Source organism: Neovison vison, chromosome 13 (assembly GCF_020171115.1).
Source record: "Neovison vison isolate M4711 chromosome 13, ASM_NN_V1, whole genome shotgun sequence".
In the NCBI taxonomy this organism is placed as follows: Eukaryota; Metazoa; Chordata; class Mammalia; order Carnivora; family Mustelidae; genus Neogale; species Neogale vison.
Window position 1 is genome coordinate 100,992,248 of NC_058103.1, and position 21,758 is coordinate 101,014,005.

Sequence of the window (21,758 nt, forward strand, 5' to 3'; positions counted from 1 at the left end):
AACAAATTTTGTTCATTTCTGCAATCCTTTCTTCCCTCTCCTTATTTGTTTTGGTGAAATGAGTATCTCTTCTATCCAAGGCTAATGTTTCTATCTGAGCTTTGAATCCCATTTCCTCTGCCTCCATAGGGCATCCCTATATTTCCAGTATCTTTCATTTTGTTTTTTCTGCTGCTCTCTCCACTTCAGCATACTGAAAGAATTCAAGTCTTCCCTTTCTTGACTTCATATCCTGCTAAAATATATGTCTATCTTTCTTTTTCCATTTACTACCATTTTCATAAAAAAAGTACTGGGCCTTGTCTAAGTACATTAATGGTTCAATCCATTCTAGACCAGGACTTAGCTGGAATATTACTGGCATTTTGAGCGAGATATTACTTGTTGTAGGAGCTGTCCTGTGCATTATAGAATGGTTAGCAATGTCCATGACCTCTATATGTTGATATCAATAACATCTTCCCAGTCGTAAACCAAAATTATCTCAGGATATTGTCAAATGATCCTTGGGGGTTCTAATCAACCCTGTTGAGAACCTCTATTCTAAAATGTATATCAGTTGCTGAAACTGGTCTTGTTTACAGATCTCCTTATTGCTGGACTTATGGAAATTTCTTATCCTTGATCACCCACATCATTACTGAAACTTTTTTCTCAAATGGCCCGTTACCTATTTCTTTGGGTTTTCCTCCCTCGACTCTGGTGCATCCTTGTCCTTCTGGGACTTTTCTTCATGCTTCAACTCTTAAAATATCAGCCTTTTTCAGGTATCTGTCTCCTTTCATTTATATACTGGGTAGCCTCACCAAAGTTATTGCTTCAGCTATTAAAAGTTAATCCCTGTCAAATCCCTGTCTTTAGCCCAGACCTGTCCTGAGATCCAAACCCATTTATCCAGCACCTTACTGAAATCTCCACTTTGGCTAAATGTTCGATACCCCAAACTCAACTTGCTCAATAAAGAAGCAATCATTTCCTTATGATCTTCTCCTTCATCCCATCTCCAAAGCCCAAACCTGTGTCTTTTTCCTAATGGCACTTCCACCCAACCACTTACCATAAATTTGGAAGCATTTGAGATTCTCCTCCTCCTTTACTTCCTATATCCAGTTAGTTATTTAATCTTCTTCTTGTATTTACCCCTTCCTTCTCATTCTCGTTTCCATTACTCTCATCACTTTTTACCTGACATTAGCCCTGGTCTTCATTCCTCTGTTTTTGCCTCTTTCCAATCCACCCTCTACTCTGCTTATATAATGCTGTATCTAATAGTCATCTGATTGTTTTTTTCTCTGGTTGGTTTCCCTTTATGGCTTCCCATAGTCTTAAGTATTAAAGAGTTAAAACTCCTCATTCTAGCAAAAACAACCATACGTAATCCATTTCTTTCTTTCTTTCTTTCTTTCAAGTTTTGGTTTTTTGACAGAGACACAGCAAAAGAGGGAACACAAGCAAGGGGAGTGGGAGAGGGAAAGCAGGGTTCCCACTGAGCAGCGAGCCCTATGTGAGGCTCGATCCCAGGGCCCTGGGATCATGACCTGAGCTGAAGGCAGATGCCTAATGACTGAGCCACCCAGGCTCCCCCGTAACCCATTTCTTCCTACATTTCTTTCCTCATCTCTGAATAGTTTCTCTGCATGACCCATTAATAGATCCTACTAGAGAATTTGCTTCATGCTATTTCTGTACCTTAGCATGTATTAATCTTTCTGCCTGGAATGTCCTCTCTATTTGCTTAATTTAACTGTTTTCATTTATGTTGCAAAATTTAGTTTAAACATCACTTCCTCTTGGGTTGACTATGGTGTTCCATCTTTGTGTTCTTAGAGCACTATTACATTATCCTGTCCCTTCCACATTATAGTGTAAATAATAGCTTTGTTTTCTGGGTCTTGGAAAAGACTGCAAGTAAGACAGTGATCATGTATTTGGTGTGTGCCCTTAGAATACAATGTCTGCTTGAAACTAAAAATACCAAAGACCTGGACTGGTGTAGAGTATTGAGAGGAATGGGTCCATTTTCAATATTTGAGATATTACAGAGACAGAATTAGAACGACTTACTGATTAGAGATAGAGAGGGAGGAAGAGAGAATAGTCAAAGATGACTTTTGGGTTTCTAGTTAGTTAACTTGGTCTTATTGACTGAGACAGGGAAGACTGAAATGTATGGAATGTAAATACAATATAACTACACTTATTTATTTAATTATTTCAACATGATGTGTTAGAGATGACTGTGGTACATTAAAGTGGAAATGACACATCAAGTAAAATAGCTGTATGGATCTAGATCAGTAGCACTGTCCAAAAGAAATACAATGTGAGCTACAAATGTAACTTTAAAGTTATAATAGTTATATTTTAAAAAAGTAAAAAAAAACAGGTAAATTAACTTTAATAGTTTATTTTACTTAACCCCAGCATTTCTCAACTGTACTATTAACATTTTCAGCCAGGGAAATTCTTTGTTGTGGAGGGCTGACCTGTGCATTGTAGGATGTTTAGCAGCATCCTTGGTCTCTTGTTAGTAGACGTCAGTAGTCATCCTTCCTGAAGTTGTGAACACCAAAAATTTCTCCAGATACTGCTAAGCAATCCAAAGTGGGGACACAAAACTGTACCAGATTGAGAACCACTGATTTACCTCAATATATCCAAAATATCATGTCAACATGTAATGAGTATTAAAAATTATTCAAATTTTTATAAAATTTTTTATATTGTATCTTTGAATTGCATAGATATTTTTCACTTGCAGCCCTTCTCAATGTGTACTAGCCACATGTCAAGTGCTCAATAGCTACATGTGGGTCGTGTCTACCATTTTGAAGAACATAGGTCAATAGCTTGAGGAAAAAGGTTAGGTCTGGAAATGTAGTTCTGGAAATACATAACATTGAGAAGTCAGGGGTCAATAACAATTGAAATCATGGCAGTAGATAAGATGGTTCAGGCAAAATTTTATACTTAGAGACAGAAAATAGGAGGATTGAGAAAATTTCCTAGTGCAATGCTCTACCAGTTTTCCCACACAATCTGCAATCCTTTCTGGTTTATTATTATTATTTTAAAATATTTTATTCACAGAACAATATGGAGAATATGAGTGAACAAAAGAAAGCATATTGAAAATGATAGTTGATGACAAAGGAGGGAAATTAATGTTTATTAAACATTTAATTGGAAATAAATGTTTCCATTTATAAACTTATTTTATAAACTTAATCTCAGAAGAACCCTTTGAGGTAAATGTTATCTCAATATATAGAGAAGGAAACAATTTTTTTTGGTTTAAGATACACTTTGATTTTATTTTTAAGGAGGTATAATTGACATTTAATTTTTTGGGAAAGATTTATAAAGGTCTAATAAATCAGACTGCTGTTTATTGGCATCATCCGGATTTGAAAGGGAGTCTGTATGACTGAATCGAAAGTCTGCATTCTCCTTGCCTGCATCCCCCTAAGGCACATAATGAAGCATTTGCTATCTCCTGATTTTTCATAAAATAATTAAGAAGGGGTATGAGATTGTACAGTCATTTCCCAGGATATCTATTACTACTTTTGATGTGATGCTGGAAGCAAATTCACTTTGAGAGCGGAATGCTGTGATCTTTATATCATTAGCAAGTATGCAAGTATGATTTGGGTATCGTTTTCTTGTGAAAGACGGTAAACCGTGATGTTTTTGTTCAATTGTACCATAACTATAATCAATAATTCTGTGGCTAGGTGTATTTTTTTAAGTTACGAAGAAATTAGCCAAGAAATAGTATATTGCGTAAATGTAGAACACAGTCAGCAAGGAAAACAAAATAATCAGCTGTATTAAACCGTTCTGCTTAGCTAATAGACTTCATAAAGCGAGTACAAAGGGGGAGGGCTGGGTAAGAAGGGGCGGGACATTGAGAAACAAGAAGCTGAGCAGGCGCAGAAACAGATGGAGGCGTGAACGCTACTGCGCTCTCACTTTCCGAACTGTCGTAAAGACTCTGAGTGTCGTGCTCGCTCGGTAGAGGAGGGATTGGTTAGGCGGCGGCAGCGGCAGCGGCAGCGGCGGCAGGAGAACAGCAGCAGTGGCGGCGACGGTGGCGAGGTGTTGGGTCTGCGCAGCACAGAAACGCCCACAGTTTCGGGGAAGGAGCTCTTGTGGGGTCAAATCAGGCATTCTGAACCCAAGCCGTGTGAACTGGGCCGAACCAGGCGCTGCCGCTTGTACGGTTTGGTGGCGGTGACAGACGTAGCTCTTGACTATAGGGGCCTATTAGGCCGAGATCTGGGGCGCAGATCACTGGCTCTCGACGCATCCTCTTCCCTTCTTCCATCTCCTGTCTTCCTTCCTGGGCCAGTTTTTCCCGGACTCTGGGAAGAGGGTAGCTAATGACTAAGGTGAGGGGACTAGGGGGGAGGGGATCGATTGGAAGCCGCGCGTGCGCGCAACGGGGGAGGGGCCGGCCTGGAGGGGAGAAAGAGGAAGGGCTGCGGCCGCGGAAGGCTGGGGTCGGCGACCGGCCGGTTACCGCTGCCTCCGCAGTGATTTAGGGTCTGGGTCTCCGCAGTAGAATTAATTGTGTTTGAGCAAAGCGTTCGTCTACAGACACACCCACACCCCACAGTAAAGGAGTGTGGGTGAGGGGATTTCTTTCCCTCTTTGGACTCTCCCGGGAGTCTAGGAAGGGGGCTGAAGACTGAGGCGTGGGAGTGCGATTTGACAATGGAGTGATGAAGGTAACCCGCACCCGGGGTGTTGGAGGGCGCTAAGTCAGCCCTGACGGTTAGGGAGTTGCCTTCTTATGTGTTCAGGGAAACGTCCGCGGAACAGCAGAAATACAGACGCGTCAGATTTTTGTGTAGAGTTGGTTTGTTGGTCGTTAAGAAGGAAGCTCAGTATTTTATTATTGTCCTTAAATAATTTGTCAGAGTCAGGGGCAAGGCTGTAGTGGAAATGTCTGTTCAGTTCTGTGGAAACAGAGGTTTGTCACGATAGTTTTCAAATAGGTTATAATAGATCTTTACAGATACTTCTTAACGCAAGTCTGAGTTTTAGCGCTTAAAAAAAAAAATACCGGGAAGTATAGGGTATTCTTTTAATTTGTTCATCTTGGTACTGTGAGGCGACTCCATTGTATTGTGTGCTTTCCTGTTTCTTGATTTATGTGGAGTATGAATTTAGAACTCTTTGGAGTGGTAAGATGCCAGCTGACATAGACTTCATTTTACAGTTCTTTTAGCTTTTGAACCTGACTTAATCCAAAGTTTATTTCACTTGGTATTTTTATGTTTAATTTTTTTGGTTTTCAACCAGAAAGAACAGCCTGGGGTAAAGATAAGCTAAGGTTCCGTTTCCTCCCCCCCGTGTGTGTGTGTGTGTGTGTGTGTGTGTGTATGAGAGAGAGAGAGATTGCTTTCAAATGTTAGAATGTGATTTCGATATTACATAGAAGTTCTCTAATATTACTTTTAGCTTTATTGTGGTGAAGATCTACATGTTGATAGTTTGTTACTACTGTGTGGTTTTTAGTAAAAATTTTCATGTCAGTATAAACTATGTTGCTTTTCATATTAACAGTAGTCTTTGGTTGCCTTTGTGAGACAAAACAGGATGAGAAGCAGCCCTCTTACTCTGAAATCTTTTAAATTTTTTTAAAGCCTTTAATTATTTTACTTTTGCCCACCTCTTGTCATTTAACCTTGGGCAAATGATATCTTTCTCCTGCTCGTTTGTTTGCTGTTTAAGATTCAGAATAGTATTCTAAAAACTGGTGAGGGTGTTTGTGAATTGGTCTGAACAATATTACAGGAAAAACCGGGAAGAGTGGAGACTCCTTGTTTGCAGAGGTACTGCATCTTGTATGTGTGGCTCTTTCTGTTACTTTTTTCCTGTTGGTGCTTGTTGGTCACTTGCATGTTCTTTCACTGGAGTTGGTTTTTGAAGAAAGATGTTATCAAAATAATTTTATTGTGGTGAAAAGTCTATCATAGTGGAGGTCACCCCTTGACTAATTTCATTTCAGTACTTTATTTCTACAGATAAAATTGAGAAATACCTATACCTGTGTATAAAATAAGAGAATAATAGTTTACATGTTTAGAGTAAAGGAATGATCAGCAGGTATTTTCATTATAAAATTTAAAGTGGGATTAAAAACTGATGTAAACAAACTAATTAGATTTTTTAAGACGTTTTATTATTTTTCCAAAGAGGGGTTTCTGTAACATGGTTTTCTTAGAGCATAGTTGTATGCATCCTGTTTGACTTTCCCCCTCTGAGCTAGGACTTCAATGGGAAAAAAGAAGTGACAGTATGAAAAATGATAGTGATTAAATATGTTAGTAGCTTGACATTCACATTCTATGGATGACATTATCCTGTGGAAGAGTCCCTAGTTTGGAGATCTGAATTTTTTTTTTTTAAAGATTTTATTTATTTATTTGACAGAGATCACAAGTAGGCAGAGAGGCAGGCAGAGAGAGAGGAGGAAACAGGCTCCCTGCTGAGCAGAGAGCCCCATGTGGGACTTGATCTCAGGACCCTGGGATCATGACCTGAGCTGAAGGCAGAGGCTTAACCCACTGAGCCACCCAGGCGCCCTGGAGATCTGAATTTTATATCTAGCATTGCTTGCTGTTCATTAGATTTGTGATGTTACTGGTAATCATCCTTAGCTTTAGATCCTCTCAATTGTTAAATGAGAAGTGTAGGATGGTTTTCTAGTTTTCTCTAGATCCCAAATTCAATGGTTTATATTTTTGATTAGGTGCTTTTGGCACCTGTTGGTGTATTCATCATGATCCAGTTCCCAAAAAGAAGTGCTATACTGAGTTAAATTCCTTCCTATTTATATTAGGGGAGGGGGAACTATGATAAAGCCATTTTTATTATTCTAGATACGCTTCTGTCCCATTACAGATATTATATGTGATTTAATAGCTCTCATATTATACAGAAAGTTGAAACTTGATTTTACTTCTGGTAATGCTTTTTAAATCATCCTGAATAACTTTTCTTCCAGAAACCTGTAATTATTGGTCAAAGTCCAGAATTGCATTTGCATGCCTTACACCTCTGTTCTTTCTTTCCTGCATCCCACTGATTCTTGGTAACAGCTGGCCCAGGTTTCTACAGGTATGCAGCTCATAACCATTACATGTGGAGTGGTCTACAGGTGTTTAAAAACAAATACTAAATTGAACTTACATTTTAAGTGGAGGTGCTGCATTATTATTTAGTTATTTTTTTTTTTAAAGATTTTATTTATTTATTTGACAGACAGATATCACAGTAGGCAGAGAGGCAGTCAGAGAGAGGAGGAAGCAGGCTCCCTGCTGAGCAGAGAGCCCGATGCGGGGCTCGATCCCAGGACCCCGAGACCATGACCTGAGCTGAAGGCAGAGGCTTAACCCTCTGAGCCACCCAGGTGCCCCTATTATTTAGTTATTATTTAGTTACACAGTATGTATTTATTGAATGTCTCATGTTCTCAGCATTGTTTTTGGTCTTCAGTGAAGAATGCACTCTGCCTTCAGGGAGTGGACATTCTACTGGGGGAAACATAATAAACAATAGTTTGAGGTAGTGCTGAGTGCCATGAAGAAAATAGGACCATGTAATGATGAATGGAGATTGAGCTCTACTGTGAATTAAATGGTTAGGGAGGGCCCAACTTCTTTTTAGAGGTGATAGTTTGATTTGTGATCAATAACTAGAAAGAATCAGCTATACTGGTAATCTGGAGGAATCATGCAAACAAAAGGAACAGCAAGTACGTTAGGTTGTGTTTAATTTCAGAGAATTTACAGGTGTATACTGGTATGTGTGTTAGGCCTTTTCATAATTGCTGATAGACAATGTAAAAGGGAAGGTTAAAAATATTTTATGTATAGCAACCAAATGTAATTTGTTGACCTTGCTTAAATCCTCACTCAGATCAATTGTAGAGACACTTTTTTTGGAAAACATTTTTTGAAACACTTGGGGGAATCTGAATGGATATTAGATGATATCAAGGAATTATTATTAATTTTGTCAGGGATGATAATGATATTATGTTTATATAAGCATCCACTGATGATTCTTGCCTGCCCTGATTTTTACTTTGATGGTTGCAGAATGCTTATTTCAAACTCTTCTATCTCCTCTGCCTTATCAGTAGGCCTTCTCTTGCATAGAAGAAGAATTATTTTATCTATTATCAGTATCGACTTATGTACTTCCTGTTTTATCCAATGAATTATAATCTGTTACTGTCTTTATTAATTTTAATGCTCAGATTGTCACACATTTGTCCAGTGGGAGCCTCTCCACCATGGCTCCTGTGTCTTTTTGACAAACAGTTTTTTGTGAGTATTTCCTTTCTTTCTGGCACAGCAAGATGTTCATACTCCTCTTACATCTTTCATGTTTCGGTCTTGGAATCAGCTGTTCTCTGAGATGGCCCCTCCTTTTTAGTGGGGAGTCCAATTTGCTTTTGAGTTAACTGTTTATATATAGAAATAATCTCTTATTTCCTGGATCAGGACATCCTCTGAGAAACTTAAATTAGATTTTGTTAATGGATTTATATTTCTTTGGAGATTTTATTTGTGAAGTAACTACATAAAATGTAGGAATTTAAGTTCTGGTTTGATCTTAATTATGATCAAATGAAATAGAAAAAAATAAAATATTACTTTGTGTTACATTGTGTATGTAGAGTGTTTAACCACTTAACTGTTAAAAATGATGTAAGGTTTACATAATTTTTTCTTTTTAAAGATTTTATTTATTAATTTGTCAGAGAGAGAGAGAGCATACAAGCAAGGGGAGCAGCAGGCAGAGGGAGAAGCAGGCTCCCCACTGAGTAAGGAGTTGATGTGGGACTTGATCCCCCTGAGCTGAAGGTAGACACTTAACCAGCTGAGCCACCCAAGTGTCCCCGTACTTATTTTTAACTAAGTCATCATTCTGGTTTGAAGGAAATTGTTGCTTTTTAATTAGCCTTTTAAATGAAATATTTTATTATGATACAGAATAATATTCCATATATGAGTAGAAACTCATAGGCACATTATTTCAGAAAGTTAACTGTTGCAGCTTGTTACGTTTCACAGTCATTCTCTCACCTAGTGCAGCATGGGTATTTGCTTTATTTATTTATCTTTTGTTTATTTTTCTTTCTTTATCTTTTAAACCTCACTTATAAGTATTTTTCCAGACAATATTTTGGTTTTGGTTTTGGTTTTTTTAAACAGGCTCTGGCAGGTATTATTAAAGAAAAATTTAGTGTGATTTGCATGTTTTGTGTGATTTACATGTTCTGGCATGCTTTTATTTTTTTATTTTTTATTTCTATTTTTTTAAAAGATTTTATTTATTTATTTGACAGACAGAGATCACAAGTAGGTAGAGAGGCAGGCAGAGAGAGAGAGAGAGGAGGAAGCAGGCTTTCTGCGGAGCAGACAGTCCGATGTGGGGCTCGATCCCAGGACATCGGGATCCTGACCTGAGCCGAAGGCAGAGGCTTTAACCCACCGAGCCACCCAGGTGCCCTGTTCTGGCATGCTTTTAATATCAGTCACCTGGATCAATGATAGCCCTTGTGCATTCTCTGTAGTATTTTCCTCAAGCTGTACCCATTTCAGTATTATTGACACTGTAGTGATGGACACCAGTTTTGGCCAACATGGGATAGTTTTCTATTTCAGATTTCCTAGGGGCTGGGCAGTTGTTGGCGAGGATAACCAGTTTTGCTTTGCCATGTCTGATTGTTTTCAGAGTCTGCTTGTACTGCAGCAAGTACTTTAAACTTTTCATAATGAGTTGGAGTCTGGAGTTGATGGACTCCGGAGACTTTTTTGTCTTCCTTGATGCCACCATCTTCCTGCCTTAGATGCAGGATGGCCCCAACCAAGAGCAGCCACCAAGACCCCCAAACCATTTTGAATGGTTTTTAACCAGTTAATTTTTGAAACAATTAATATGTACGTGGTTTCAAAAGTCAGTTCCACAATATTCATTATAATGAAAAACCGTAGTCTAAACTATTCCTCCTAATCCCCTAGTTCCAGTTTGTAAGTGGAAACACTTTCAGCTTTTAAGACTTTTTTCCTGGTATTTACTTTCATATTTCTAAATAGTATGCTTATATGTCTAGTTAGTTACTTGTGATGTTAGTTTTGTTATTATTGTTGTTTTTTCCTTAAAGATTCTATTTATTTGTCAGAGAGACAGAGCGAGCACAGGAAGGCAGAATGGCAGGCAGAGACAGAGGGAGAAGCAGGCTCCCCTTGGAGCAAGGAACCCGATGTGGAACTCGATCCCAGGATGGTGAGATCGTGACCCAAGCCAAAGGCAGCCACTTAACTGACTGAGCCACCCAGGCGTCCCTTTTTGTTGTTGTTGTTGTTTTAAATATTTAATTTATAAAGATAAAAGCAATACAAATGGAACCAGAGTCATAAGTACAAAGGGTGTACAGGGAAAAAGTAAGTTTCCTTGCCATCCCTGTCTTCCTGTTGTCCAATTCTTTTCCCTGGAGATATATCTCCTCTTAATATTTTATATGTATCCCGAGCAGCGGTTCTCAGAATGTGGTGGTCTCTGGACTTTTGAGGGGGTATTCAGAAGGTCAGCTGGGTTGAAACTATTTGATAGTGATACTACGTTCTTCACTACTTAACTATGTTGACATTTGCATTGATAGCAAACACAGTGATGGGCAAAACTGCTGGCCCTGCAATGCCTATTAAGATAGTGGCTAAGACTGTACTAATAGTCCTCGTATTTTTCATTACTACACATTTACAAAACCAGTTTCATTTAAGAATGAAAACCATGAGAGGTGCCTGGGTGGCTCAGTTGTTTATTGTCTGCCTTTGGCTCAGGTCATGATCCCAGGGTCCTGGAACTGAGCTCCCACATCAGGCTCCCTGCTCTGTGGGGAGTCTGCTTCTTCCTCTCCCACTTGTATTCCCTCTCTCAGTCTCTCTCACTATGTCAAATAAATAAGTAAAATCTTAAAAAAAAAATGAAAACCATGAAAAAAACCCCCAGTATTTTAAAGAATGTCCTTTATAAAGCAGTAAAATCTGTTAATTTTATTAATCTTGACCCTTGAGTACCTGTCTTTTTAATATTTCATGTGATAGAATGAGAAGAATGTTATATTTCCCCCATCTTAAATTATGCTTGCCTTAAAGAAAAATACGTGTGTGATTGAGTTGCAGGCTGAACTAGCAAACTTAGTTGCTTCTTTTTTTTTTTTTTTTTTTTTTTTAAATGGAACCATTTTTTTACTTGAAGGGACGACAAACTGTAGTTATTTAAACTTGGGTATTTGTGTGTATGTACTCAAAAATAAATGGAGTGAGCCTGTCACCTTAGGGAAAACAACTGATAGAAAATTAATACCAAGATACAATTAAGGTTTTCAAACAAAAATTTAGAATTTTGGAAAACATATCTGCCACTATGAGCCTGGCAGCTTTTCAAGGCCTTTTTTATGAAATTGATAGGGATATTAACATGTGATTTTTTTTTTTTTTTTTTGGCTATCATATAATTAAATGTGTCAGTGTCTGGAAGATAGGCATAACTTCATGGACCAACTTTTTTCATATGACCAATGCATGATATTACAAAATCATGCTGTGTGTGAAAGATCTACTTAGGGGGCAAGATAAATCAGTAGATTTTTAATGAGATGGTATGAAGTTTCATAGATAAGGTAGCAGATTCAACACTGCAAGTAACATTTACAAAATTCCATTTATTAAGTTTTGAGATAATATCAAAGAATAACATGCACAGTATCTGAATAAGTTATTAAAGACACTTCTCTTTTTTAACTACATACATGTGTGAAGGTGGATTTCTTATTAGATTGAATACAGAAACGTATTTAAGAATCCAGGTTTCTTCTATTCAGACATTAAAGAGATTAGCAAAGTTGTGTAATAGTGTTATTCTCAGTACCTTTTTTGAAAACTATATTCATAAATGTTACTTAATATTAACATGTAATGGGTTTACATATTACTGTTTTTGAAAAATCTTTCAGCATTTATCAATTTTATTAATATTAATAAATATAACCTACATATTTAAAGCTTTTGAGAGATTCTCACTTACTTTTAAGAGGATAAAGGGTTTACAGATCAAAAAGTTTGAGAATTGCTGTGTAGTTATCTTTTGCATTATCTTTTGACCTCTTATGGAAAAGGAGTCCACTCTTCTTTTTTCTCCCGTTGTAGTTGTGTCACAATTTTAGATTGTTTTAAGTAATAATTCAGCATATATTTATTGAATATTAACTGTGAGTTCTAAGCTTTGAGGCACATGGTAATGATGAAAACAGACTAGGCTCTGTTGGGAAAACAAGGAAATATTAACCAATAGTGATTATGGAAATAACTGAGCTGGAAAGAGAAGATGGGGGTGGGGTTCACTTTTTAAATATATGGTGATTAGGGATCTTCTCAAGGACAAGGATACATTTGAGCACAGACAGAAAGGAAGCAAGTGAGAGATCCTTCTGGCTCTCTGTGGGACAATCATTCTGGGCAGATTAGGTAGTAATAGCTGTACTTTGCTCAAGGAAAAGCCAAGAAGCTGTTGTTGCTGGAGTGGAGTGGATGAGGAGAATGGTGATCTCTGAGGACATCGGTAGCAAGAGCTTAGGTCCTTCAATTTTAAGCAATATTCTTGGGGCGCCTGGGTTAAGATAGTGTTTTAAGCCTCTGCCTTCAGCTCAGGTCATAATCTCAGGGTCCTGGGATTGAGCCCACATCGGGCTTTCTGCTCAGCAGGGAGCCTGCTTCCCCCTCTCTCTCTGCCTGCCTCTCTGCCTGCTTGTGACACCTCTCTCTCTGTGTCAAATAAATAAATAAATAAATCTTAAAAAAAAAAATATTTTTGTATTAGCTTTCATGATTTCAGTCATTTTTTTTTTTTCATTCTCTTTTTGGAGTTGCTATTGGTCAGATGATAAGATTTTGTTGTTCTCTCTTTGTTGCTATTAGATTATGTGTGTGTGAGAGAAAGAGAATTAAGTTTTTTTCATTTAGTGGGGATTGCAAGGAAATCGGAGATAAAGTTATTTGTATAATTTAATATGTTTAAACAAAATATGAACTTTTGCTTTTGATAAATATCAGGAGCAAGTTACATTATTGATATAGAAAATGGGCTCTCGGGGCGCCTGGGTGGCTCAGTGGGTTAAGCCGCTGCCTTCGGCTCAGGTCATGATCTCAGGGTCCTGGGATCGAGTCCCGCATCGGGCTCTCTGCTCAGCAGGGAGCCTGCTTCCTCCTCTCTCTCTCTGCCTGCCTCTCTGCCTACTTGTAATCTCTCTCTGTCAAATAAATAAATAAAATCTTTAAAAAAAAAAAAAAAAGAAAATGGGCTCTCCAACTTTTAGTGCAAAATCACATTTGTTTATTTTTTAAATATTCTCGCTCTCTCTCTCTCTCTCTCTCTTTTTTTTTTTTTTTAAGAGAGAGAGAGTGCACGCAAGCCAGTGTCTTTGTGGGGAATGGGGAAAGCAGAGGTAAAGGGAGAGAGAACTCCCTTTAGTTTAGCTTGCCTTTAGGCAAGCTCCATGCCTAGTCTGGAGCCTCATATGGGGCTTGATCTCACGACCTTGATCATGACTTGAGCTGAATTCAAGAGTTGGGTGCTTAACTGACTGAGTCCCCAGGTGCCCCAAATCATGTCTGAATATGTGAAAAAATACACATGTAACTAGGTTTGTAAATAGGTTCACTTTACAAAGTCTAAATCTACCATGACAGCTGTGTTTTTTGTTTTTGACGGCTGTTTTTTTTTTTTTAAATATAAAGTAGTCATTAGCTGAAGAAAATCATGTCATGTAAGATTTTTATTGCAGAACATCTATAGAATGACTGTTATCATGGGTTTGATTGTATTTTCTGTGAAATCACATTTTTTTCTTTTTTTTTTTTAAGAAGATTTTATTTATTTATTTGAGAGAGAGAGAGCATGAGAAGGGGAAGGTCGGAGGGAGAAGCAGACTTCCTGCCAAGCAGGGATCCCAATGTGGGACTTGATCCCAGGACTCTAGGATCATGACATGAGCTGAAGACATTTGCTTAACCACCCAGGTGCCCCTGTGAAATCACATTTCTTTCTTTCTTTTTTTTTTTTTAAAGATTTTATTTATTTATTTGACAGACAGAGATCACAAGTAGGCAGAGAGGCAGGCAGAAAGAGAGGAGGAAGCAGGCTCCCTGGCTGAGCAGAGAGCCTGATGCAGGGCTCGATCCCAGGACCCCGAGATCATGACCCGAGCCGAAGGCAGAGGCTTTAACCCACTGAGCTGCCCAGGCGCCCCTTGACATCACATTGCTTTAAAGAACTCTATGTACTGTGAGATAAAACTGGCCATCTTATGGAATACTATGCAGCTATAAAATATGAGGTCCTGCTCCTTGCAACAACGTGGATGGATCTAGAGGATATTATGCTCAGTGAAATAAGTCATGAAAGACAAATAATATGATCTCACTTATATATGGAATCTAAAAACCAAAAGAAACATATAAACAAAAGCAGAATCAGATGTTTAAATATATTGATGGTTGCCCGAGGGGAGGGACAAAATGGGTGAAGAGGAGTGGGAGATACAGTCTTCCAATTATGGAATGAGCAAGTTACAGGAATAAAAGGTACAGCATAGGGAACATAGTCTGTGATACTGTAATAGCATTGTATGGTGGCAGATAGTAGCTTCACTTGTGGTAAGCTAAAGAGATGGAGAGATTGAATCACTATGTTGTACACTTGAAACTAATGTTACATTATGTCAACTAGACTTAAAAAATATTTTTTGATAATAATAAAACGGAAAGGGGAGGAATAGGTCAGACCACTTTAGCTATGTACATCTGGGAGAATATAGAGAATTTTGATTGTTTAAAATAAAGCATCTATTTTTGTAACCACCTTCCTGCCTGCCATTCCTCTGCTGTGCTTTTATTCTTCTCCAATTGAGGAAATTCTCCTTCTAGGGACCAGCTCTTTAACTTCTGTGAAGTTTCTCCTGTAGAATCAACAGCTGTCCCTTCTGTTTTTCCATAGTATTTGGTCCTTCTCTTATTTGTAGCAGTTATTTCCATTTTTATTTATTTATTTGACTGAGACACAGCGAGTGAGGGAACACAAGCAAGGGGACTGGGAGAGGGAGAAGCAGTCTTCCTGCTGAGCAGGGAGCCTGATGTGGGGCTTGAACCCAGGACCCTGAGATCATGACTTGAGCCGAAGGCAGATGCTTAACGACGGAGCCACCCAGGCACCCCAGTTATTTCCATTTTAGTAGACCTTTGGCATTCTCCCACTGTGGAAGCTAAGTTCCAGAAATCTCCATGGTAAATAGAAGAAGTAGTGGTTGAATTACATAATAGTCTTATGTGAAAATAATGTCATGGAAACTGAAGTGTTAAGTGAACATATGAAATCCCACATAACTATACATTTATTTTAAAAATAAGAGACCAAACCCAGCAACTTATATAAGAATTAAAATCCAAATGTTTGTATGTCAGACCTTGGGCAAGTTTCCGTTTATAATTCTTAGTTCCTTGGAGATAATAGTTTTTAGTGAGGATAAAATGGAATAAAAACATGGCACGTAGTTCCATACAGGCCTCCTGATCTGGTCCTTGACCATTTCTGATCCTTTTGTGTGCCATCTCCCTTTCCTTTCACTCTCCTTTCATTGTTTGCAGATGTTGGGCCTCTTCCTGCCACAGGATCTTTCTTTACTGTTTCCTCTGCTAGAAAGGCTCTTCCTCTACACTGTGTGGTGTGGTGAACTGGTGGCTTGTTCTTTCTCATGATTCAGGTCTTCAGCTTCCTAGGAGCCTGTTGATGTTCATCTTTTACCATTTGTTTTATTTCCTTAATAGCACAATTTTTTCTCTAAAATTATCTTGACTGTCTACTTATGCTTTGTTTGTTCTCATTTGCATGGATTTTCATGAGAACAAAGACTTGCTCTATCCTGTTCAAGGCCAATCCCAGTGCCTACAACAGCCACATTCTAATAGGCTCTCAATAAATATTTTTTTGAGTGAAAACAGTAACTGCATAAATAGTAGCTAATGTATTATCAGTAATATTATATATTCTAAAATATTAATAAGCCACTGCAAAATTATATCTGTTACCTGGGTGACATTTCCAGATTCTGATCTGATCCCAGATGTTTGGGATAGAAAAAATTTGGATAACCTAACTTGTGTGTAACCTGTTTGCCATCATGGAGTTGATCATTCTTCTTAGAATTTTGGATTTCCCCATTTTATTCCCGCATGAATGAATAGTTTTCCTCACAGGTAGCAGTTCTGGATGACAGTTCTAAGGCCTGGACTTAATTTCAGTCATTTTCCTTTATCTTGAACAGGCTTCAGTTTCAAATATTTTTCTTTTCTCTTCCTTCATTTTTATTAATCCTCATATGTCTCTTTTCCTGATTATCCCCAACAGGAAGAACTCACAGTGTATGTATACCAAAACCAAAATTCTTAAAATTGCCTAGAAAGTATATAAGTAAATGTGTGTAGGCTAGCTCTATATGTATGGTAATCCATATGAGGGTTAGGATTACTGTATTTATCCAGAGTATGATATTCTCTGGAATAGAATAGCATCTTAACTGTCTTCTTAATTATCACCTTGAGCAGTCATTAGTAGCGAAAAAACCAAAAATGGTTTGTTGAATAAAGTGGCTGACGTTAGCATAGAGGATAATAAATCCTTGGTTTCTCCAGACCGGTATCCTCAGTTGTCTAATAGCTTACTGTTTTTGTTTCTTGCCCCAAGGATTTTCACTTTGCTGTCAGAATACACAGATCCAAAGAAGACAAAAATGCCCTTTAGTCAAAATAACCTTGGAAATCCCTAAAGTTGCCCATAAAATATAAAAAATAGACATACAGTCTCTCAAAGTTCAACATATCCTGTTTTTCCTTTAGTATTGAAGCGAGTCATGTTTCATTGTTAAACACCAGATGAAGTCGTAGGCTGTGTTTATGGTCCATGTTGTGGGAAAAATAAATGGCTTTAAACATTAGAATCTGACAGCACAGCAAGATGTTCATATCATGAGAGGCACATGGGATGTGAGACCAACTAGAGAATAGTAAAATTTTATCTTTCTGTGTTCATTCTGGGTATATAATTATTGAGCGGAATTGCAAGCATAATCTACATAGTTTAAATTGTTTTTTTCTTATCTTCACATTGTTGAATTCACATTATAGGTGTGCTCCCTACCGGGAGGTATTTTCCTAATCCAAGTCAGTAAGCCTTTACCTTCTTCATTCATTAAAAGTGTCAGTAACTCTGCCGGTTTTTTCTTGTATGACTCTTGTTCTTTTTTTTTTTTTTTTTTTTTAAAGATTTTATTTATGTATTTGACAGAGAGAGATCACAAGTAGGCAGAGAGGCCGGCAGAGAGAGAGAGAGAAGAAGAAGCAGGCTCCTTGCTGAGCAGAGAGCCCAATGCGGGACTCGATCCCAGGACCCTGAGATCATGACCTGAGCCGAAGGCAGGGGCTTAACCCACTGAGCCACCCAAGCGCCCCTATGACTCTTGTTCTTATTCTTTAGAACATATTCTTTATTTTTTTTTTTTAAAGATTTTATTTATTTATTTGACAGAGACACAGAGATCACAAGTAGGCAGAGAGGCAGGCAGAGAGAGAGGGGGAAGCAGGCTCCCCGCTGAGCAGAGAGACCGATGTGGGGCTCGATCCCAGGACCCTGAGATCATGACCTGAGCCAAAGACAGTGGCTTAACCCACTGAGCCACCCAGGCGCCCGTAGAACATATTCTTTAATTAATATTCTCCAGGTTACACATTTTGACCTAAATCACATAGGAAGAGCAAAAACAACTTTTATTTAAATAAACTTGTTGGCTTCAGTCAAGGAGAGATTGTTTGCTTGGGCAGTTTTGCTTACTGCATTAGATCCTACATTCTCAGGGCAGCTGTTGTCTTTCCTAATCTAGTTTTTTGTTTTATTTGTATTTATTTTGTTATTCTATCCTTTGCTTTGGGTGTATTAACAGTTCAGGGTTTGGGGGCACCTGACTGGCTCTGTAGGTTAATCATTTGCATTTGGCTCAGGTCATGATCCCAGGGTCCTGGGACCTCCACATTGGGTTCCCTGCTTGGCAGGAAGCCTGCTTCTCTCTCTCTCTTTCGTTCTGTCTGCCACTCCCTTTGCTGTATTCTTTCTCACTGTCAAATACATAAATAAAATCTTTAAAACAAACAAAAAAAAATTCAGGGTTTTGATCTGATCTTCAAGAGGAATTGGAAATTCATTTGAAGAAGATAGACTAGTTTGACATAGGTGTACCTAAAAGAATTGAAGGTCACCCTCCTCCCCCCAGAAAAAAAAGAAAAGAAAACAGGGGAAGCTTGTGGACTTTTTTTTTGCCTGGATGATTTCTAAAAGCTGGTTGACTTTTTAACTTTAAAAGTAATAATAAGAGCCAGCATGTGCATACATTATTTTGTCTAAACTCTTAACCCTTTAAGGTGAATAATTCCATTTTTCAGATGAGGAGTTTTGGGCATAGGGTGGTTCATAACTTTCTAGAGACTCAACAGCAGTAATGGAGTTGAAGGGTTTTTTATCAGGAGGTTTGAGTCACCTGAGAAGAGAATTCCAAAATTTAGGAGATGTCACATTTGAGAGTTTATTGGGATTGGAATAAAGAGTTTCTGTGGCCCAGAAGTAAGCTCTTAGCCAGTATTTCTGTATTGCCTTTAAGAAAGAGACAGGTATATTTTTATCTCTGTTGGGTATTGCCTTTGTCAGAGAGAGAGAGAAGAAGGATGATATTTTATTCAGATGGTGTTTTGGGGCTTAATTTCTCTGTGCACTCCTATTTTTCTATAGGGAAAATTTTTAAAAACACTTTAATTGAGCTATAACTTATATAGAGTATAAGGTACACATCTTTACTGTACAATTCAGAGTTTTGGCAAATGTATATATCCATGTAACCATAATTTTACTTGTATCAGTAGTTCCTTCTCTGTTGTTGTTTTTGCTGCTGCTGTTTGGTATCCTATTGTATTTTAAAATCATAATTTTAAAAATATAATTTGTTTATTTGCTTGTTGGAGATTCATTTTTCCCAAATTGTTGTTTATTACGAGTAAAGCTATGAACATTCACATACAAATTTTTTGTATACCTGTGTTTTCAAACCTAGGTGTGAAATTATTGGATCATAGGTTAGATGTATGTATGGCTTTATTAGAAGCTACCAAATAGTTATGTGTGAAGTTGCAGTTGTGCCACATCCTTGTTAATGTTCGGTTTTTGGTCTAAGAATTTTAGCCTTTTATTGGGTGTGCAGTTGTATCTCATTGTGGTTTTAATTTGCATTTCCCTGATGACTAAAGATACAAAGCATTTTTTCACATACTCATGGGCCATGTGTATGTGTTTTGAAAAATGTTAAAAATCATTTGTCTATTTTTTTGGGTGGGGTTGTATTAAAATGGAAGAGTTTGCTTATGTTCTGGATTCAACTTAGATATACATATAAATTACACATAAATGCAATTTTCCTTTGCATTTAGTTTGCTACCTTGCCTTTTGTTTTCTTCTTCTTCTTCTTCTTTTTTAAGATTTTATTTATTCATTTGAGAGAGAGAGTGTGATAGCATAAGCAGGGGGAAAGGCAGAGGGAGAGGGAGAAGCAAATTCTTTTTTTAAGCTGGGAGCCTGACATGGGGCTCCTTCTCAAGACCAGAGATTATGACTGGAGCCAAAAGCAGATGCTCAAACATCTGAGCCATCCAGGTACCCTATTGCCTTTTTGTTTTCTTAGTGGTATCTGTGAAGAGTAAATTTTCATTTTGATAAAGTCTAGTTTAGTGATATATAAAGAATGCATAGTGCTAGGGGTACCTGACTTGGCTCATTTGGTAGAGCATGTTTCTCTTGATCTTGGGGTCATGAGTTCAAGCCCCATGTTGGGTGTAGAGATTACTTAAATAAATGGATTTTAAAAAATGAGTAGTACTATTTATGTTCTATGAGACCTTTGTCCATGGTATGATTACATATAGTTTAGCCTATGTTTCTTTTAGAAATTTAACGTTTAGCTTTTAGAACTAAGTCTTGATCCATTTTTTTGTCCAGTGTGTGGTGTAGAGGTTAAATTTTCCCCACATGGTTCACCAGTTGCTCCACCACCATTTGTTACTATTCCTTTCCTATTATCTTGGCACTCTTACTGAAAATTACTTGACGATATGTATGAGTCTATTTCTGGACTCTCCAGTCTATCTTTATGCCAATAGAACCGGGTTTTGTTACAGTTGTGTTTTAATCTGTCATCTTGGTCTGTGTTTTCTGTTTTCCCATCTGTTGTCTGTCCCTTTATTTTCCTTTTCATATTTCCTTTGGGCTTTAGTTTTTTAGTTTTTTTTTTTTTTTTTAAAGATTTTATTTATTTATTTGACAGACAGAATCACAAGTAAGCAGAGAGGCAGGCAGAAAGAGAGAGGAGGAAGCAGGCTCCCGGAGGAGCAGAGAGCCTGATGTGGGGCTCGATCCCAGGATCGAGCCGAAGGCAGAGGCTGAGATCATGACCGGAGCCGAAGGCAGAGGCTTTAACCCACTGAGCCACCCAGGCGCCCCAGTTTTTTAGTTTTTTGAGTTAAAAAAAATTTTTTTTGTATTACATTTTATTTCCACTGTTGGTTTATTAGCTGTACTTATTTTTTATCTTTTGTGCTTGGTCTAGGGTTTACATTATGCATCTTTAACTTTTCACTGTCTGTCTTCAAGAAATAATAGACTATTTCAGGGGGCCTTGGTGGCTTAGTCATTTAAGCATCTGACTCTTGATTTCGGCTCGGGTCAATGATCTTAAGGTTGTGAGATTGAGCCCTGCATCAGGCTCCATGGTGAGCATGGAGCTTGCTTGAGATTCTCTTTCTTCCTGTCCCCCTCCCCCCACTACTTGCGATTTCTTTCTCTATCTATATATAAATAAATAGGCAATTTAAAAAAGCCTATTTCACATATAAGAAACATCAAACAACCTAAATCTCTTTGGTCCACTCCTGTGCTTTGTGTTACTGTTATCATTTTACTTTATATGTTATTAGTTTTGGGAGGATTTCTTTGTTCAAATTTTTAGGTTATAGCTAGAGAATAATTCTTGTGAGGTTATCTCTGTGAGAGAAGATGCTAGTAGATCTACTTTTATGAAGTGACCAGATGGTGGTGATCTGTGAAAAAGTCTTTAAAATTTGATAAATTCAGACCAGAAAATTTTGATATGAGTCTGAAAAAAGGTGGTTGTATCATTTACTCTTTTTATAGAACTAGACAAAGAACTTGGAAGATTTGTAAATGAATGTCTCTGAATATTAACCAGTTATTGACTTCAGGAAAATTATTCAGAGAAAAACAAAACAAAACATAAAAGTGTCTCCCTGTGTCTTTTTTTTTTCTTTAAGATTTTATTTATTTATTTATTTGAGAGAGAGCGAGAGAGCGAGAGAGAGATTGGGTACACAAGCAGGGGGAGTGGCAGTGGGAGAAGCAGACTCCCTACACTGGGAGCCCAGTGTAGGGCTTGATCCCAGAACCGTGAGATCATGACCTGTGCTTAACCAACTGAGGCACCCAGGTGCCCATATATCTTTAGCTGTATATAAGTTAAGCTAGTTGCAGTATTTTATGTTTAATTATTAAAGTGTTTTTAATGATTTTGC

At 37.8% G+C, this 21,758-nt stretch overlaps 1 protein-coding gene across 8 annotated transcripts in view; it reads left to right on the plus strand.

Moving 5' to 3' along the window:
* Positions 1 to 4,045: 4,045 nt before the first annotated feature.
* The window catches only part of RNF111 (ring finger protein 111), a 94,282-nt gene continuing 76,569 nt past the window's right edge, over positions 4,046 to 21,758 (plus strand). For 7 of the 8 annotated variants that reach the window (XM_044231494.1, XM_044231497.1, XM_044231498.1 and 4 more), the window contains exon 1: positions 4,046 to 4,394. The gene's annotated coding sequence lies outside the window, so the exon portion shown is untranslated. Of the gene's footprint in view, positions 4,395 to 4,627; positions 4,734 to 21,758 lie in introns of those variants that run through there. The other variant, XM_044231495.1, reaches the window with a different exon arrangement.